At 54.5% G+C, this 19216-nt stretch overlaps 1 protein-coding gene and 2 long non-coding RNA genes across 5 annotated transcripts in view; 2 read left to right on the plus strand and 1 right to left on the minus strand.

Moving 5' to 3' along the window:
• Positions 1-12: 12 nt before the first annotated feature.
• Positions 13-13867, plus strand: LOC148756854 (uncharacterized). The gene is made up of 3 exons (XR_016022616.1): positions 13-147; positions 8199-8442; positions 10978-13867. It is a non-coding gene; the product is annotated as an uncharacterized LOC148756854 (long non-coding RNA).
• Positions 508-19216, minus strand: part of AMDHD2 (amidohydrolase domain containing 2) — a 34667-nt gene continuing 15958 nt past the window's right edge. For all 3 annotated transcript variants that reach the window (XM_019713179.3, XM_088801333.1, XM_019713177.3), the window contains one exon: positions 508-3801. The gene's annotated coding sequence lies outside the window, so the exon portion shown is untranslated. The remainder of the gene's footprint in view (positions 3802-19216) is intronic.
• On the plus strand, positions 9398-10426 carry LOC148756855 (uncharacterized). The gene is made up of 2 exons (XR_016022617.1): positions 9398-9561; positions 9833-10426. It is a non-coding gene; the product is annotated as an uncharacterized LOC148756855 (long non-coding RNA).

Genomic DNA, 19216 nt, shown 5'->3' on the forward strand with positions numbered 1-19216 from the left:
TGCAAGTGGGGGTTCAGCTCCGTGGCCCGGCGCCTCGGCAACGTGTCCGGCTCAACGTCGGTGGCACCTGCTTCGTCACCGCACGACGGACGCTTTTCCGGGACCCGAAGTCTTTCCTGTACCGTTTGTGCCAGGCCGACCCGACAGGTGAGGTGCGCGGGGCTGGCGAGGGTCTGCGCAGCCGGGGACGGACACGCCGCGCGCCCCGCCCGGGGACCCGATGCCCGCGCTTCCGGAGGACAGTCATCTCCAGGATAGAAATAGGCTTTCGTTAGCTGTGATTTTCCTTTTATAGCGTGGGTGTATATTTACCGTTTTGTTTTTCTTTTTAAACAGTGGGTCTTAGTGGTCATTCACTAGCATTTCTACTGCAGCCGTTCCTGTTTTGTATACTGAGTCAGATTTTAAATTGCTCATGTCCTTTGGGTTGTTTTGAGGCAACGGCTGGGCTATTCAGGACTGAAACGATTGATTCCAGGCAGAGTAACTATCGCGTGCACAGTTAAGTCGATTCATCCCTTTATTTTACTGTTTCAAGACAACTTAAAAAACTATGCTTTACCGTAATAGGAGTCCTTTGGGGGAGGGTCATCTATCAGAATATATCCAGATTGTTGTTGATTTTTTAAAATCATCATCCACTTAACCACATTTGTTTTCCGAAATGTAAAACTGAAATTTAGAACATGAAGGTAATGGAGCAGATACAATCTGTCTCATAAAACAGCTGACCGTAAATAAGGGTTAGTTTTAGTCACAGATAATGTGAATTTGGCAGAAAGAATAATGTTAATTCACATTAGTCATAGTAGTAGAGTGTTTTACTTCAAATGAGAAAATGTATAAGCTACTCGGTCTTCTCAGCTTTTTCTCTCTTGGTTCTGATGAAAGAATGTCCCCAACATTCCCTCTTAGATAATTAAACCCCGAGTGAGGAATCTGAGGATGAGGGTGGAGGGAAAGGGGCTTTGGAGGAGTGGGACACTAGTAATTACACGATGGGAGAGAAACAGGATGTTGATTCACACATAAAAATCTCTGACCTCCTAGTTACGATTAAGGGAAGCATCGCTGCCGGACCATCCTAGGACTGAACCTGAGCGGCCTGGTGGGAGGTTTCCTGCTGGGCATTTGACTAGTGTTTATTGAGCACCTGGGCTTGCAAAGGGTGGTGCTTGGATAGGGCTGGGGTGGGGAGGTTTAAGGGGGGAGGAGTTCCAAGAAATGGAAGACCTGGGACCTTCAGGAAGCGGGTGGGTTTAGAGTTCACTGGCTTGGTGGTGAGTTCAGTCAGTGAAGCCATGTGGGACAGGTGGGGTTATACGATGTTTTCTGGAGGAGTATTAAGACGTCGACAGACAGGTTGTTAGGGAGGGTGGGGAGCTGGGCTGGGACTGGTCCCCCACCTCCCCCGAGTTTCCACATTCTGTCTCAGGACTGGGTCCAAGCCCTCAGCCCCCAAACCCTTCCCCTCTTATCTCAACTTCTGACAATGGACCCACTGCTGCCATGACGTGCTCTACAGACAGCCCAAGTGTGATTCCCACTTCCTGCCCTGGCTCCCTCCAGTGGGGCTACGGCTACAGTTACTCATTTCCGTTGCCCTGGGTTGGTTTTCTCTCCCGTGTCCCCTTAGGGACACACTAGATATAATTCTCCTTCCTGGAAGTGCCTCACGAATAGCTGGTGTGCTCTCCCCAGACTGCAGAGCTGGAACATTTCAGTCTGGAGTTGATGGGACGGAGCGTTTCCCTGGTGGCGGGGAGACTGGGGACTCGGGCCTGACTTGGACTCCGCCCACAACGTAACTTCCAGTGTGACGTGGTGTAGTTAATGTACCTCTCTGGTCCTAGAGGAGGTGTCAGTGACTATGAATGGACCCCTGCCCCCCCCCCCCCCCCCGCCCCGTACCTGGTGCTGCGTCACTGCGGTCAGTAGAGAAAGCTCTCAGTGCTCTTTATTTGACTTTGGTGCTTTGCTTTTCAGAAGAATGTGCCAAGAATGCTTTCATCTCCCCCTCAGCGTGTGTTTTTGTTACTGTCTCTTACATATACTGACTGGCTCACTGCAAACCTCTTGGAGGGGCCCAGGGGCCGTGTGTGGGAGAGCCGGCCCCCCAGTCCCCCTCGTTTCTCCAGCTGCCTTTTCATGCTCCCCCGAGAGCCCCCGGCTGGTCTTAGGACAGGCCCTGGAGGGCGGGTTCCCATTCAGGACACTGGAGCTGTGCCCTGGGCGAGGGACACAGCCTCCTGGGCAGCCACTGAGGTTTCTTGCAAGAAATTGGATGCCTTGGAGTCTGGGCAGTGCCGCTCCTGGTGCACGTGCCATCGTCGTGGGTGTTGGCACGCGCTGGCATGCCGCGGCATCCTAGTGGGGCTGTGCCGAGCGTCCCTCCCCGCCTCGTGTTCTAGTGGGTTCTGGTTTCTTCGGCAGTTGGGCTTCCAGGATCTTGGCAAGTCAGGCTTGGGTGGGTGCGGGTGGTTCTGGAGGGATGAGCTGGGCGGGCCCCTCACTGCCGAGGTTGGTTTTTCAAAGCAGGAGAGGCGGGCAGCGCGTGGCTCCGGGCCGACCTCGGGGTGAGGGAGCAGACGAGCCGTGGGCCTGCCCTTCGCCCCATTGCGAAGGAGGGTGGACTCTGCACTGGACCTGCCAGCAGGACCGAGTGCAGGAAGAGAGCGGAGGCCACCAGGGAGCCAGCAGGCGGTGGCTGTGGGGACAGCTGGTGGTGAGGACCCAGGTGCCCCGTGGGGGCCGTGGGCCTGGTGTGAACCCTGACGGTGTCCGGTCTGAGGGTCCTGCTGCCAGCACTGAGCGGCTGGCGCCCAGGGGACTGGAGAGCCGGGCCCTGAGGAGGCCTCACCCCAAGGCTGGCAGAGCCTGGGGCCTTCCGACTGGAGCTCCTGCCCGGGCGTCGTGGTTCCCGCCCGTTTCCATCTCTAGGTGATTTCCTGACACCAGCAGTTTGATGATAAACATGCACTCACGCCACCAAAATGCGTCGTGTGGCACCTGTAGGGATTTACGTGCAATGTGCTGTGCACGGACGTCTCTAGGGAGGGCCGTGCCTGAGGAGCCCCAGCAGATGGACTTGTCTTGTGACATCAGTTTTCTTAGCTGTGACCTGGGGAGGTGGCACTGGGGTCGGCAGGCCCATCCGCATCCTGCTCATGACTCTCCTGCCTCAGTGACCTTCTTTCGGTGGGCCCGGTCCTGCCGAACTGAACGGGGCCTGTGCACTGTCTCCGCTACTCACAGACCGTGGTGGCAGCCCCGCAGGTGACTCTCAGGCATATTTGTTCCAGAAGAAGCCTCAGGGCTTCCCAGGCGTGGCCGGCCTCTGCTGAGCCTCATTTGAGTCGTGTGTGTGTGTGTGTGTGTGTGTGTGTGTGTCATCTTAAATTCTGTTTCTAAACTCCAGTGAATGGGGGGCTGGGAGGCAGCCAGAGGGTCAGGGCCCCGCGGCCTGAGGGGTTTGTTTCCAGGGCAAGTGGCCGGGGGCAACGCGAGGGTCCCACCTGGAGCCCTGACACATGCGCCCTTGCTTCTCCTTTATTCCCCGTGTGGGCCAGAGGGTTTCAGATCTCTGGGTGCGCCCCGGGCACCATGGGGTCTCGGGGAAGGGAAACTAAGTCAGAGCCAGCTGGCCCTCCTGCACCTGTACAGCGAGCACGGCTGCTGTTGGGAGTCCCGGCCCCGCTCTGTGAGTCCCGTGCCTCCGACAAGCCTCTGGCCTCTGGACCTCCGTCTCTTCACTTGTCATTGTTGACGTCTGATCCTCTTCCAGATCAGGGATATGAGAAACTGTAGAAAACAAAGCAGAAAAGAGGGCAGAGGTGAAGGTTTTGTGTGCAGATTTGAAGTGGTCACTAAAAATAGATAATTTCAGAGTAAAACCTAAGTATTTCTAATGAGGTTGATTGCAAATGTTTGTGCACAGAAAATTCTCTGCTTTTGCACTTAGATTTCAGTGGGGAGTCTGACAGAGAGAATATATGTCGCATTTAGTGCAGGACACTCAGCCCTCTTCGTTTCCAGTCTCCAGTGGCCGTCCTTTTTCTCTTGCAACAAAGTGGTCCTGTCCATGTTGTCGTGTGTGTGGAAATCGGGAAGGATTGAAAGAAGCTAAGTGCAAACTCCCTAAAGAACTCATGGAGCCAGAGGGAGACGTGTCGACAGAATAATTTTCCGTTTAGAATCTTGCATGAGAGCCTGATTCTCGACCCTTTGTTCCTTCTTTCCACTTTTAGGACGATATGGTTGTATCCCTGAGTGGCGGCCCTTGTGAACAAGTGGCCCTCAGTTTACCCACGACACTTGCTGGGCGCTGCATTCGATTCTGCCTTTAACTTAAGGCCCAGGCTTTACTTCTGGGCGCGGCATGGACAGGGAGAACCTCGGCCTCGGGGGTGGTCGATTGAGGGGCCGGGTGCCTTCCGGGTCCCCTCAGAGCATCGCCTCCCAAGCAGCACGTGGGAGAGGGTGCCCTGGGCTCCGCGGAGTGGTGGGGTACGGCTCACTCTGCGGTTGGCTGTCAGGGTTGCCTGTCAGCCTCCCTCCAATTTGGGACCCCAAGTCAGGGTCTCCAGGGAGAGCGTGTGACAGGGGCTTGGCCGTGGCCAGGGCGTCCTCTCTGTGGCCTGGCAGCCGCCCTGCACACGCCTCACAGCCCCGTGGTCCACACTCAGGGATGCAGGGTTCAAACCCCTCCTGGAGACAAGCGGCTCCGTCTGCAGCTTGTACCCACTTGGAGTGGGATTCAGCCACCCTGGGCGTCAGTGCCCCCGCCCCTCCCCCAGAACCCCTGTGTGGAATGCAGGGAGGCGGGGTGCTGTCCCTCATTAAATATTCAAGAGCCAGGTCCAGCATTTTCCCTTTTTACGCCTTTAGGGTAGCTGTATATTTTTAAAGCCAGCACTTCACAAGTAGGTCAAATGCTAATTCAGTGAGAATTGGGGAAGGTCAATAGAGGGAAACGATTAGTGCGAAAGCAGTCTGAAGTCTGGCAGGTTTACAAACCCAGAAACCCACGTGCAGCTCTGTAAATGTAGCCACGCTTGTGAGATGCATCGAGGGAAGGACAGAAAGGGAGGAAGAAGAGATCCCTGCGTCTTGCCCCCGGCCCGTGTTCAGTCTCAGTCCAGTTCCCTTGCTTATTCGTGTGGCCTCCCCAAGGGGACGTCAAGGGGTCTCCTTCCGGTGCTGGTGCAGATGTGCGGTGACGAAATGACGCTCCTGCAGCCATCATGCCGGCCCCTGGGCCTCAGTCACACCCGGTTGCTAGTGTAGATGCCACGGAGACGTCCTCTCTGTGCTTATGCGTGAGCCTGACATTCTGCATTTGGGAGTTTTGTGTGTTTTCTATATTTCGGTGTTTTGTATTTTTCTTTATTTCCTTATCACCAACACGAGCACATGAGGTGCTGGCGCCCCTGGCACCCGTGTCAGTCGCTGTCTAGTCAGCTCGCCCCCCAGTGATGCCTCAGGGTACCTGTCCTCGGACCACCATCGCCAACACTCCTCGCTCAGGTGCTGGGGACTCGGCTTTTCCAGGGTCCTGCTCTGTGCATCTAAGGGAGAGTCAGTCTGTGGGCGTCAGGGCTGCAGCCGAGATAAGGCCCCGTGGAATTTCCGGGTCTTGGTGGAGGGCCCGGCTCTTGTACAAGTTGAAATCTCCCTTCTGGCAGGCCCAGGGGTGAGGGCACCACTCCTGCAGGCCCAGGGGTGAGGGCACCGCTCCCGCAGGCCCAGGGGTGAGGGCACTGCTCCTGCAGGCCCAGGGGTGAGGGCACCGCTCCTGCAGGCCCAGGGGTGAGGGCACCGCTCCCGCAGGCCCAGGGGTGAGGGCACCGCTCCCGCCCGCTGCTGCCTGTCCTGTCCAAACCCTGGTGTCTCTCGGCCCCAATTCTTAACGATGCCAATTGGATCCAAATGAGTCCACAAGAAGCAGCCCACCCAGAGAGCCCTGACGTGACTCCATGGCGGAAGACACGCAGGCATTTCCGTCCTGGCCGCTCATCAGTGGCAGGGCTGGACAGGCTGGTTTGTCACTGGCAGAGGATGGCACAGTCTGTCACGCAAGGCCACTTGCTCTTCAGGCTCTCAGGGTCCCCCGGTGAACCCATAGGTCTGGACTCCGGTGGGTGGGCCTCGAGGCAGGCCTGGGCATGGGCTCTGTGGCATCCCTCCCAGGAGGGAGTGTCGGGCCGTGTGAAGACAGCCCCGGGCCTGGTGATGCCTGGGCCACCTGGATGGGCGGAGCTGCGAGAGTCATGCCGTGTGGAGAACACGTCAGGTGAGGGTCCCTTCTAAGGCCCACTCGGGCTGCACCTGTCCTCCTGGACGCCGGCGCAGGCAACAGGTGTGTCTGAGTGACCGGCAGGTTCTGGGCACAATGCCCAGGCAGCTGGCATGTGTTCCCCAAAGGTAGGAGGGTACCCAGCTCTGGGCAGTTGGGGTTCTGTTGTGCCTCTGAACGCCTGGTCCCCCGCAGCTCCCCGAGGTGTTCTCAGCCTGAACTTTCTAAATTCATGTGTTTCATCGAGTGTCTCAGGGTGGCTGCTGCGAGGTGTTTGAGAAAACATTTTTGTATTAAAAATAGAACAAGGAATCAAGTGTAAAATTCACATGGGCTTTGAAGATAAGCCATGAAGTGTTGGGGGGTCACTTGAGGCCCTGCTTTAACTGATTCAAAGCTGCTGGTCCTCAGAAAGGGACATGCAGCGTGTCCCAAGAGTGCCCCCGGGTCCCTGCCCGTCTCCGGATTAGCCTACGTTTGCGGCCCAGCACAGTGCCAGCCCCGCTGTGCCCTGTCCAAGCGGCAGTCTGCATTCCTTCTGCACCTGGCACCCTGGTTTCATCTGGCTCACTTGCCTTTCCCTTCTCTGTCCCATGGCCTGGACCCCCAGGCTTTGTGGACCTGGGTCGCCTTTGTGTAGTTCGTGTTGCTCAGCGTGGTGTTGGCACTTAGTAAAGATGCTTTTCTCCTGCTGGGTCCCAGCTCTGAGTGCCGTGCCCAGCTCGTGAGTCGTGTGGCCCGAATCTTCCATCTGACCTCAGGCCGGTCCTGAGGCCTCAGCCCCTTGACGAGGGAGGCTCCCTGGGGTGGCCTGAGGGTGGAGACGAGCCCCGTGCCGTCTGATCTTTCCTACTTGACCTTCTGCCAGCTGTCTGTGAGGGAACAGCGAGCTGATGAATAATTTCTGAGCTTGCTAACGTATAAATGTCACGGTTTGGCTCTTTTCGTACCTTGGGAGTGTGTGGGGGGAGGGGAACCCCTCGACTCTGTGTCGTGGCAGCTCCATTCCTTTCCTTCCAGACCTGGGCCCGTTTGTAGGAAACGGTGGCCGTTTTCCCCAGTAGGGAGGCTGCTGAAGCGACATTCTTCTGTAAGTTGGTCTGTGGGGTCTTTTGGCCTCGCCTGGATAACAGCCGGGGTCCGGAGGGCCGGCAGGTAGGAGCCCATGGGAGTGTCTGACCAGTGCTTCCTTCCATGGGCGATGGGGCCCAAGGAGGAATTTGGGAGTCTGCGAGTGGGGCACTGCCCTGGGGGACAGGAAGTCCTCGGTGGGGGCAGAGGAGCAGGCAGTGACAGAGGACAGGGCGGAGTGCCCGGACCTACGGGAGAGCGGGACACAGGTGCTCTGGGCTGAGCGGGGCCTAAAGTTGTCCTTGGGAAACAACGAGAAACTTACATCCGTGACCTACACAGTATTGATGGGACTTCACAGTAAGACTGCCGACCTGGGCTGAGTGTACACTGAGAAAGACTGACTGAGCAGAAGAAACAGCTGCAGGGCACAGCGGCCAGTGGCCGAGGCAGCAGGACGAGGCTGAGGAGGGCGTGGGCACACCTCTAACGGGGGTCAAGTGACACACAACTCCCTGCGAAGCAAGACCCACATTCAGTGCTCAATACGGTACAAATGCCAACCAGGCAAAGATGCTCATCCAAAGGTCTCCGCACAAATCCCTGCTGACGGGAAAGCAGTCGGGGCCCCGGGATTGCAGGGCTGACACAGCCCATGTGAGTCAGGCTTTCCTTTCCTTTCTGTTGGTCTCAGGGCTGAAAATACAAGGGTTTTGGCTGGAACTCTGGGGACATTGCTGTTGGCAAATGCTCGCCTTTGATATTTCACTCGCTATAAGATTATACCCAATCCTTTCTCTGATTTACGATTTTTTTTTTTTTTTAACTAAAGAAGCGAACTCTCAGTTCAGAGCAGGGATGAAAAACACAGCTGGGCGCCCCTTTGATCGTCAGGAAGAACCCCTGACTGTACCAGGATAAAGCAACAGGCAGAACAAGAACACATCCACCAGGAAACGGGTGCGAGGAGGAGAAGGGCCGAGCACACTGACCACCAGCCCACAACCTGTCCTGGAACAGCCGCTCCCGTGGGGAATCACGTCTCTTAGGAGGAGCCCCCCACCCCCAAACAGCAGGTAAGGGGCCGTTAAGAATGAAGACAAACCTGGGCCTCTGTTCTTAGCACTGGCCCCGGGGTGGGCCAGGACTGAGATCCTGGGGAGGGAAACACTGTGTTCTGATCCTTCAAAGAGCCCGTCACAGAAGAAGGTGTGAGCCCCGGGCGGGGAGAGTCAGCCCTCGACAGCGGCCCCTTTGGACTGTGGACAAGTGGGTCTCACCACGTCCGCACCACTGCACTCACCACTAACCTGCGTCTGTACCCGTGAGTGTGTCCTGGGGATCGGTAGGTAGGACTGCCACCTGTGGTCGTCCCACCGTTTCAGAGCAGCACACGGGGTTTGGGTCAGGACTACAAACACCCCTTCAGAAGGGCACCTATGACAGGAACACAAGCCCCAGTTCTAAACCACTGGCTTCTAAATGAACCCGTAAAAATGTAGTCCCGATGGAAACTGGGCGTTTTCTGAAGGCTCCACTTGTTCCACACAATTTGTAAGAAAGAACATAACAGCTTCCACTTCTTTGACTTTGAGTCCTGAGTTCGGAGTCTCCTCTTAGAAGTAGAAACTCTTAAGGGAAAATTACTTTGACATCAAATTCTATTTTCATACCCACCTAAGGACGTCGGGGCTCAGTTTACTCTGTAGTCCCTGGCTTAGCAACTAAGAGTTAAGAAAATAGCAGCATCAGACATCCAATGTCCAACATCCAAAACTGCTAAACGTACCAACCACTGGATTGATAAATATATTCAAATGCAACGAACTGGGGGCAAAGGACACATGACCTCTGGATTTCTTTCCCGCTGCCATCGACTCTGACACGCAGACCCCTCGCCTCTCCCACAGCTGCGGACAACAGCTTCCCCAACCCTTCGGAGCCTCACTGCCAGGAAGACAGAATCTGCTGTTAAAATACAGAGCCCTCCCTACGTGTTGAAAGCACCCCTCACTCACGGTCCTTAATTACCTGCAGCAGGGCAGTGCTGGGCCGAGGACATGAGGAAGTGGCCAGTGACACAACGGGCCCAGGTTTCCGGAGGCCACAGCAGGGGGGCCAGGAGCGGCTTCCCAGGGCTCCTGTGTCTACACAGGATGGGACCCAGCCGAAGAGGACCTTTCTTCTCCAAAAGGGTTTGCAGGGGTTGCGTTAGGATGGGAGACACGGGGTTTCTCCTGTTTTGAAATGTCCTTTAAAACACCTGACAAGTGATGATACATAACAGGGTCACTGAGCAGCGACTAGAAGCCCCCTCCTCCCTGAGCCCTGGGACTGAGACAAGAGCAGACAGACCTGGGTCAGCGCCAGGAGCCAAGGAGTTGAGTTGCGGTCAGAGGGCTGCCTGCTGGTCCTCAGATCCCTCTGGGTCTTTCTTTATCTGTCCCTGTATCTTTTTCTCCTTAGGACAGAGACATGCAAAGTAAGCAAGGATGTCACATGAGCACAGCGCTGGGGAGTTGGAAGCTAGATGGGGGTCGGTGCTATGAGAGACAGTCTTTCATCCTGAGAGGCAGCCCATCCATCTGCACCAGGATCAAGGATTCAAAGCTGGGGGGCAGACACACCCCAGATCTGAGCAATCGCAACTGGATTCTTTAAACATGCTGTGGCTCTGAGAGATGTTTTTCTAATTTCTAAAAACTTGCTGAGGAGGAATTCCAGGACGTGACAAGAATAAATCGATCCGAAGCTTAATCATTAGTTACTGAGTGTAAACCTTTTGCATGTGAACTAGTAACGGGCCTTGGACAGACAGGCAGTTACAGGAACAAGCAGAGAAGGGCCACCGTGGAACTGTTACAAGGAGCACTCTGCACCTGGCTGGCCTTCTGACCCTGGACAAGTTCTGTCACCTTCTGGCTCAGACCCTTCACCGCACAGTCACGGGTACGGAGAACCGCGGGCTTTAGTGAGTGAATCTACACAAAACAAGCTCGTCTTGCTTTCTGCTTTGCTACAATTAATAATTTAACATATTAAAGGGACAACTAAGAGAAACACTGAGTTTCTAATCTCAAGTCACATTGATTATATGCCCCTTAAACATGAATCTTTCCTTGGGAATTACATTCAATCAGCAAACATTTCTCCCCAGGGCCTTGTTTGGGAATCTGAGGGACCCCAAAGTTGATCAAAAGTACGTTATCTGGTAGGTAAGTAAGTGGGGTGGTGAGGCTGCAATGTGCTGAGCGTTTCCCTCTTTCTCTCTCTGCAGCTTCCAACCCCAGCTCCTTACACAAAACTTCCCTGGGCCTCAGAATAAAAGGTCAAAGCTAAAATAAAACCTAGAGCTATTGGCACTTCCAATGAAATGAGAGCCTTTCTCTGGGGCTCCAGTCCTACCAACGCCCCACCGCTAGCACCCCCCACTCACCCCGGTCCGTCTGCTGGGCTGGGACCCTTCAGGGTCCCCCATCTGACGCCTGCAGCAGGCCCAGCGCCTTCCCCTTTCCCGGGCTGACACTGACCACTAGCCCCACCCTCTTCCCCTCCTGTGTCCCGTCCTTCAGCCTCAGTGTGGACTGAGCTGCTCTGTCCTACCCCCCCAGGACTGTGCACCCCGAGGGAAGAGCGTCCTCCCAGGCAAGATGCAAGACCCTTGAGAGCAGCACTGGACCTGGGGGAACTTCCCAAAGTCCTTACAACGCCCTGCATGTTGTTTACCCTCCGTCAGTGTTTCCCACCCATAAACACATACCCACAGCGATACGGACACCTGTTCTAATAACTCTAACTGGCCGTCTTGTAAGGAAAGTGCCAGATCAATGTGGTCAAACTTTTGCTGTTTAATCCTTGGAAGCTTCTCTCTCCTTGAAATAAGAAAAAGACAAAAACCCGCCCCCAGAATGCCCCTGGCCATGTAAATAAGCGTCATCTGGCAGGAACACCCCTCCAGAAATGTGAACTTCCGGGGGCTGCAACACGGAAGACAGCCCCCGCTCATTTCTAAGCCAGAACGCCTATCCTGACACCTGAAAAAGCACCATAAACAGGTGCTCTCCCTCCCTGCCCTCCTTATCTGCAAATTCTGAATAAAGAGTTTCTTCTTGGGGCCAACAATGGCCGATGAAACACAGAGAGCCTCTGTCCCAGTGTTCAGGGCCAACTCCCACAGCAACACTGCACATCAGCGAGCAGAGAAAGACCTATTTTGTGGAGCATGACAGACGTCCACACCTCTGCCGCTCACGCATTTAGATCGAGTTCAGTCCGCAGAGCGAGGAGGAGGAGGAAGGAAGGCAGGATGGGCAGCCGGGCCGTCCGCACTTCACCGTGTCTTAGCCAACGCCGAGCACCTGACGCGCCTTCACACCGGCCAGAGCCCCTGGGTGGGTTCAACACCCAGAGGCCTGTCCGCCGGCTGCCAGGAGCCGTCACCATATTTTCTTCCAGTGCTTTCCACTTGGACCAGTGTCTGTCTTTCTTCCTACCGATTCTTACCTTCAGCACTGTCTTGCTTTTGCTGTGCTTGTGCGGAAAGGAGGTTGGAGCTCAGACTCTACAGGGGGGGAGGGGGGAAAGGGGGGTAAACGAGCGAAACGCATGGCTTTCCTGAACGCCGACCTTCTGAGTTCCAGGCTAGAAGAAACACCGCCCTCTGCTCTCGGGTCAATCGAACAGCCTGAAAGGAACAACCCGCACGCAGCTCGATCTCTGACTCCAGGCAAAGGTCCTTAGACAGTGAACGACACTGCAGCTTGAGAAGCAGCCAGAGGAGACGGTCAGAGCCGACCACCTACTTTCACAAAGGCGGGTGACCCAAACCATCCTCCCAGCTGCACAGAAAGCGCCACGAGACCTGGCACAGGGACCTGAGCAGCTCGCACAGAGGCCAGTGAGACCACAGGCAAATGCTCCAGAGGGACGTGGGCCCGCCCTTGATTGGAAAGCAGTTCTGAGTGAGTTCAGACCCACTCTGCACCTGGGGACATCTCCGTCACTGCAGAGTTCCCTGAAGTGTCCATGTCTGCAGACTGGCCCGAGCTGGCAGGTGCCTGGACCCCATGCCAGGCTCTGACCAGGTACACGTAAGTCTGAAGGCCCCTAGGTCCCAAGTGTCCTCATCTGGAAACTGGAAGGACCCAATGGGGTACACGCAGGTCCTTCCAAAATCAACATACTGTGGTCACACTATGACACACGTACAGCACGTACAGCACGTATCAGAGAGCAGAGCAGGGCCATGGGCCTAACTCCAGTCACTCAGCACTAATCTAGTTTCACCTCAGCAGTGACAGTCAGTGGGCGTCGGGTACCCCTGACAGGATGCACTAGGCGCCCCACTTCCCTGCGGTTCTTCCTCAGCCCACACCTCCAGCTTTGTCTCCATAACACATCAGACAAACCCAAACTGAGGGACAGGCCACGAAGTGCCCGACCTTTACTCTTCCAGGACATCAAGTTCATGAAAAACAAGGAAGGACTGAAATTGTCCTGGGCCAGAGGAGACCGAGGGGCTCGACCACGAGACGCAATGTGATCCCCGGATGAAATCCTGGAACAAAAGAGGACACTGGGGGAACCTAACGCAAACCCCAAACGGGTTAGCATTTAGTTAATAGCACACCTCAATTCTGACTCTTGACAGATGTGGCGTGCTTGCACAGACGTTAACACGAGGGGAAGTGGGTCATGGGTACCATGCAAGCTCCATGCCGTATTTGCAACTTTTCTATACATCAAAAAAAATTCCAAAATGAAGTTTATTATAAAAACAAGTTTGTTTGGAGGCTATTTTGATATCTTCACGCAAATTTCAAGGATCTGAGAACATCCTGTCTTTAAAACCCTGACTCAGAGTCACTGCTCAACACTAATTTGAAAAACACAGGGCTTCTGAAGGGAAGGGAAGGAAAGCAACACAGAAAACGTTCAGTATACATTTGCTACCTAATAGCACCACCTTCTTCAGCTCGCCTTGTCCAAAGGCCTCAGTGTCTGAGCCGAGCAGGTCTCCCTGTGGGAGCCGAAGCCAGGCACACAGTCTGGTCCTCCCAGCTGGGATCTGCCGCCCTCCCTGAACCCCCTCCACACGCAGCCACTTCCCTGCTCCGCTGCCCTCTGGGCACCCTGCTAGGTGCACTGTGGTTCTTCTGGCTTCTTTGCAGCAGCCCACAAAGGCCAGCTACCCCTCCTGGCAGGGCCCTCGCTGCCCTTCAGGCACCAGTGGTAATGGCCGTGCTGTTTGTCGGTTTCCCTTCAGCCCCTGGGGCAGGGGCGGTGGCTGGTGGGGCTCACAGACGGGTGGGAGCGCTGGCGGGCTGTCCCCCACCCACTACGCTGCAGATGGGGTCTTTCACATCCAAGGATTCCTCCCGGCCAAGAGCGGGGAGCCCTGTTCTGTTGCTGCGTCTTTAACCCACCATCAGCCCATACTCACCCACTTCCACCTCAGACACACAAAACTCTGGGCCAGCAGCTTCTGGGCAGGAGAGGTTGCTAAGATTTTGTTTTAAAAAGAGAGAGAGAATTTAGATTATTAGGGTTGGTGGGGTTTGTTTTGTTGTTTTTGTTTTTTTGGAATGAGAATAAAGTGCATTCACAAATAAACTATATTTAGATGCACATTTTAAAAATTGTGTATCTGGGCCGGCCCAGTGGCTCAGACGGTTGGAGCTCCATGCTCCTAACTCTGAAGGTGCCAGTTCGATTCCCACATGGGCCAGTGGGCTCTCAACTACAAGGTTGCCAGTTCAATTCCTTGAGTCCCGCAAGGGATGGTGGACAGCGCCCCCTGCAACTAAGATTGAACATGGCACCTTGAGCTGAGCTGCCGCTGAGCTCCCGGATGGCTCAGTTGGTTGGAGTCCATCCTCTCAACCACAAGGTTGCCAGTTCGACTCCCGCAAGGGATGGTGGGCTGTGCCCCCTGCAACTAGCAACGGCAACTGGATCTGGAGCTGAGCTGCGCCCTCCACAACTAAGACTGAAAGGACAACAACTTGACTTGGAAAAAAGTCCTGGAAGTACACACTGTTCCCCAATAAAGTCCTGTTCCCCTTCCCCAATAAAATCTTAAAAAAAAAAAAAAGAGAGAGAGACAATTTAGATTATTAGGGTTTGTTTTTGTGGGGTTTTTTTGAATGAGAATAAAGTGCATTCACAAATAAATTATATTTAGATGCACATTTTAAAAATTGTGTATCTGGTCTGGCCCGGTGGCTCAGGCAGTTAGAGCTCCATGCTCCTAACTCTGAAGGCTGCCGGTTCGATTCCCACATGGGCCAGTGGGCTCTCAACCACAAGGTTGCCAGTTCAATTCCTCAAGTACCGCAAGGGATGGTGGGTTGTGCCCCCTGCAACTAGCAACGGCAACTGGACCTGGAGCTGAGCTGCGCCCTCCACAACTAAGATTGAAAGGACAACAAACTGACTTGGAAAAAAGGCCTGGAAGTACACACTGTTCCTCAATAAAGTCCTGTTCCCTTTCCCCAATAAAAAAAAATCTGTATAACTGGTAATAACCAGCTACGTACACACAATCAGTAGAAGACTGTAATTTTAACCAATAAAAAAACCCATCAAAGAAAAATGCCAAAGTGCAGGAAGAAAAAATGAGTTAACAATAGAGAAACAGGGCAGTACAGGCTGAGCTCTGCGACTGCGCACTGAGGGAAGAGTTCCGTCTTCAGCGTCCTGTCCAGCCTAAGTCACAGGCCACTGGGAGAGAATCTGCAGAACGGCTGCGCGCTCACCCTCAAGGGACAGAGCTGGTGAGTAATGACCAGACCTCAGACCCCAGCAGTTCCCGAGCTTCTCAAGTGCTAAGGACGGCAGCTTGTTACGTACGTCCCGCTGGCCCAGGGTCTGGCTGCTGTGTCTGTCCACATGCTAAGAACACGGCTGAGCAGGGCCAGTGTCGGGGCAGTTTGCCCCCAAGACTGTGCTGTTCCCATCATTTCCCAAAGGAAGCCCACGTGGCACTGGGTGACACTGAGCCTAATGTGCCCATCCGCTCCTGCCCTCCTGCCAGGCTGGTGGCTCTCTCGCTCACCATGCTCACCCACTGCACTTCCGGTCATTTCAGGAGGGTGGCACCTCCGGCACCTGCGGGCAAAGCAATGGCACTATAGGTGGCTGCATCCACACATGGAACACAGGCCCCTCTTGGAACAGGACATCTTTAGAAACCACAGCAAAGATGAGGCCTGAGAAAAGCGCTCAATGACCTTGCCCAAAGTGGAAAAGAGATGTGTGTCAAAGAACCACAGGGCAGGGGGCGTTTCCCCCACGGTCCCTCCATCACAGGGAGAGCAGCGTGGCTTCCGGTCACAGGGACTGTGAAGGTGACCGTGATTACCAGGGATCTTTCAGAAACAGTCCTCCTGATGGGAACAGAACTACCTTGGGAGGGGCTGCCTCCCGGAGTGTGTGCAGCGCTGACACTGGCTCTTCTACAGGTTAGAAACTTGGGGCCCAGCCCTGTGAGGACAGGGGTCCCTGTGAGGACGGGGTCCCTGCGAGGACGGGGGTCCCTGCGAGGACGGGGTCCCTGCGAGCACGGGAGTCCCTGCGAGGACGGGGTCCCTGCGAGGACGGGGTCCCTGCGAGAATGGGTGAGGACAGGGGTCCATGTTTCCACGACCGGCCGAGCACTTATGAAACCAGAGGCTTCCAGCTTCCCTGCGAATCTTATCAGCCCTCTCTGACAGCATCCAATACACGGCTGTCACTTTGAGATACAACTCCTGCTGCAGTAAAATGAATTCCAAGAGCACAACAGGTTGGGGAATGAGACCTGAACAATGAATTCATTGTGAAAGCTAAGCTTTCAGTGGGATGAATTCTGACTGAAATCCCGCCGAGACACACATGCGGCCGTCTGCACAAGCCTGTCATGGCCTCTGCGACGTGGGCAGGCCTGCCACCAGCTCCACACACATGCAGAGGACACACACCTCCGGAACAAACATCTTCTTTATTTTAATTTTTGTAAGGTTTTACTTGAGCTAAACTGACATGCTGGGAAGCAAGGTCTCAAATGCTCCCGGAACAAACTTCTTGACGGCAAAACACGCCTGTAAATGTTTCGATTCCCTGCAGGCTGCAAGTTGATTTAAAGCCCAGTGGCTGGTGCAGGAGGCGTGCAATCCTGTCTGTGGAGGCAGGAGGTCACCGGGCCACCAGGAACTACATGCCCCCCTTCATCAGGCCCCTTGGGAATCCTCATGACGGAAAGCACACGTGGCTGTCCTTCTGGGGGCCGTGCACCCAGGCCCGGCTGCTAACGTCAGACTTGTTCATCTTTTCCACACACACACTTTGCGGTGCTGTCGGTTCTTGCATCTGTGGCTCTGGGTGTAATCCAACTATTTAAACAGAAACCCGACTCAGTTGCTCTGATAAGAGATTTGAAGCCCACAAATATAAATCCTTTGTAATAAATTCTCTTTCTCTTAATACATTCAAAACAACTGGGGGCGGCCGGTTAGCTCAGTTGGTTAGAGCACGGTGCTCTTAACAAGGTTGTCAGTTCGATCCCCACATGGGCCACTGTGTGCTGCACCCTCCACAACTAGATTGAAACAACTGTTTGACTTGGAGCTGATGGGTCCTGGAAAGACACACTTAAATAAATAAATAAAAGTTTTAAAAAAAACAAAACTTGGAATTTCTTTGAGTAAACATTTCAGTCTAAATCAGGAAATTTTTCTAGACTAAGAGGATGGAAACAGACTTTGTGCAACCATATAAACTCAACCAGCACCACGCACTGAAAACAGATTCCAAGAACCACCACGAACCCCGCAGGCCTTTCTCCTCCAAGACAGTAGCATCAGACACATTCCCCACTACTCTTGAGCAAATGCGCTCTGCCTGTCGATTCAGCTAGAGAGGCTACGCACCGGCTCTGATATTCAAATAAGTTTTTCATGGGTCTGGTGTCACACTGACAAGTAAAGGATGTGATACGGTTACAGAACACTGTGCTACTGAATAGGCCTGAATGATACTTGTCCAAAATGTACAGTTTCCACACCAGCACTTCCTCCCCGGTGATCTGCCCTTTGAACCTGCCTTCAAAACAACTGCGCTCTGCAGCCCTGTGGCCAGCTGTCATCACAAGGCAGGCAGAGCTGGCACCTAGTCCTCGCACCTGCTGAGGGAATCATTTCTGCATCAAGTGTCTTCAGCAGTGGCTCCTGCTACAGCCAAAGTCCATTTCCACAACGACAGCCCTTAGGACGGGGCAAAGTGGACCGCCTGTGAAGCTTCTCCACACACCATCAACTCAGAAGGGAAGGACCTCGCTACCCCCCCCCCATTTCTGCCACGCTTCCCAGTTCATCGCGCATTTGCTCCACAGGTACCCACACCTAGTACCAGACGGCTCAGGGGACGAGCACACAAATTCAAGGGGGGGACCCCCAGGAGCATCTTTCCCTCCTCCCCCCACTGCTAACGGCAGCCCAGAAGCCCAGACCTGCTTTAACTGGCTGCCTCGAGCCTCTTTTCAGGCCCCACGTCTCCACGGGCTGCTGCTGGCATCCCTCTTGTGAAAGGCACATCAGAAGAATAGAACAAACCTACACTCCCCTCTTAGCTTGGGGACCTCATCAGCTCTGGACTCAGCTCAGGAACTGCTGTAGGGGAGACACGGGGACAGAAATACATCACGCTACACGAGAGCACACAGGAGGAGCTACCCAGAGGGAGAGCGAAAATCAGAACCCACTTCTTTCCATGTTCTCTGCCTTCCCCACCCCCTTCCTGCACGTGCAGCCACCTTTGCAAACACACTCGGCCGCGCTCGACTTGCAGGGAGCCCCTCTGCCTCATGGCCAATTTCACCCTTAGCAAAATCACTGCCCAGTTCTTTTCTCCAAAGGGAGGACTCCAAGCCTCACCCATTCAGAGGATCAGCCCCCCAGTCACGATGAACCAGAGCCTCCTTCCAAACAGCTGCTTTCTGACAGCGTGAGGCTGAAACAGGCTCCAGGGGGCACAGAGTTCAGCCATCTGCCCAAAGAAATAAATAAGCGTGTTATCCGTCCATGTGAAGATGTCCCTCCTGCCTCCAGCACAGTCGGGACATTCAGGCGCCACCCCCGGCACGACGTCCTGGGCAGTGACACCAGGACGTCCTTAAACCCAGTGCTGCAAGGAGCTGCCCAGAAGACCCTCCCTCCGGTCACTGCTCCTGTGAGGGGCGGGGTGGCACCCAGGCCTCTGCCATCGCTCAGATGCGCTCCATCTACCAAGCAGGTACTTAACCTCTCTGCACCTCTGTTTCCACACCTGTCAAATGGGAACACTTACCTCACAACACTGTTGACAGAAGCCAAGCAACAAGTGGGAGCCAGCTAGCCCAGCGGCTGCCTTAAGGAAGCGCTCCATCAGTGGTACCACAGCCTCTGGCCCCCTGAGTGTGGAGCTGGGCTGGCCCTTCCAGACTTCACAGCTCCTACTGCGCCCCCTGTCGGCGGTACACACTTCAAGAACCGAGAAATGAATCACTGGGACTGGGAATTCTCATAGCGCCACCGCAAAATTCCAGACTTCAACCACAAACTCCCGTGCAAATCCATCTGTCCTCAGGTGAAACAGCCAATACTGGGAGCGTCGCTGCCATTACTGAGGGGAAATGTGGCATATTCTCACATGCGTACGTGTGCAGGACACTAGCTCAAGACACAGAAACCTCGTTCCTCCCACTTCCCGATGGGAGGTCTAACCTTTATTCTGTAATTCATTTTTTCTCATTGGATTCTAGTGTTTTTGAAGTAGAAAGCTGCCTCACGCAAAGTAAATTCCAGATGTCAAATGTTCATCACGTGGAACTACCAA

This window comes from Rhinolophus sinicus, chromosome 10 (assembly GCF_057876585.1).
Source record: "Rhinolophus sinicus isolate RSI-liver-muscle chromosome 10, RSI-T2T, whole genome shotgun sequence".
NCBI classification, from domain to species: domain Eukaryota; kingdom Metazoa; phylum Chordata; class Mammalia; order Chiroptera; family Rhinolophidae; genus Rhinolophus; species Rhinolophus sinicus.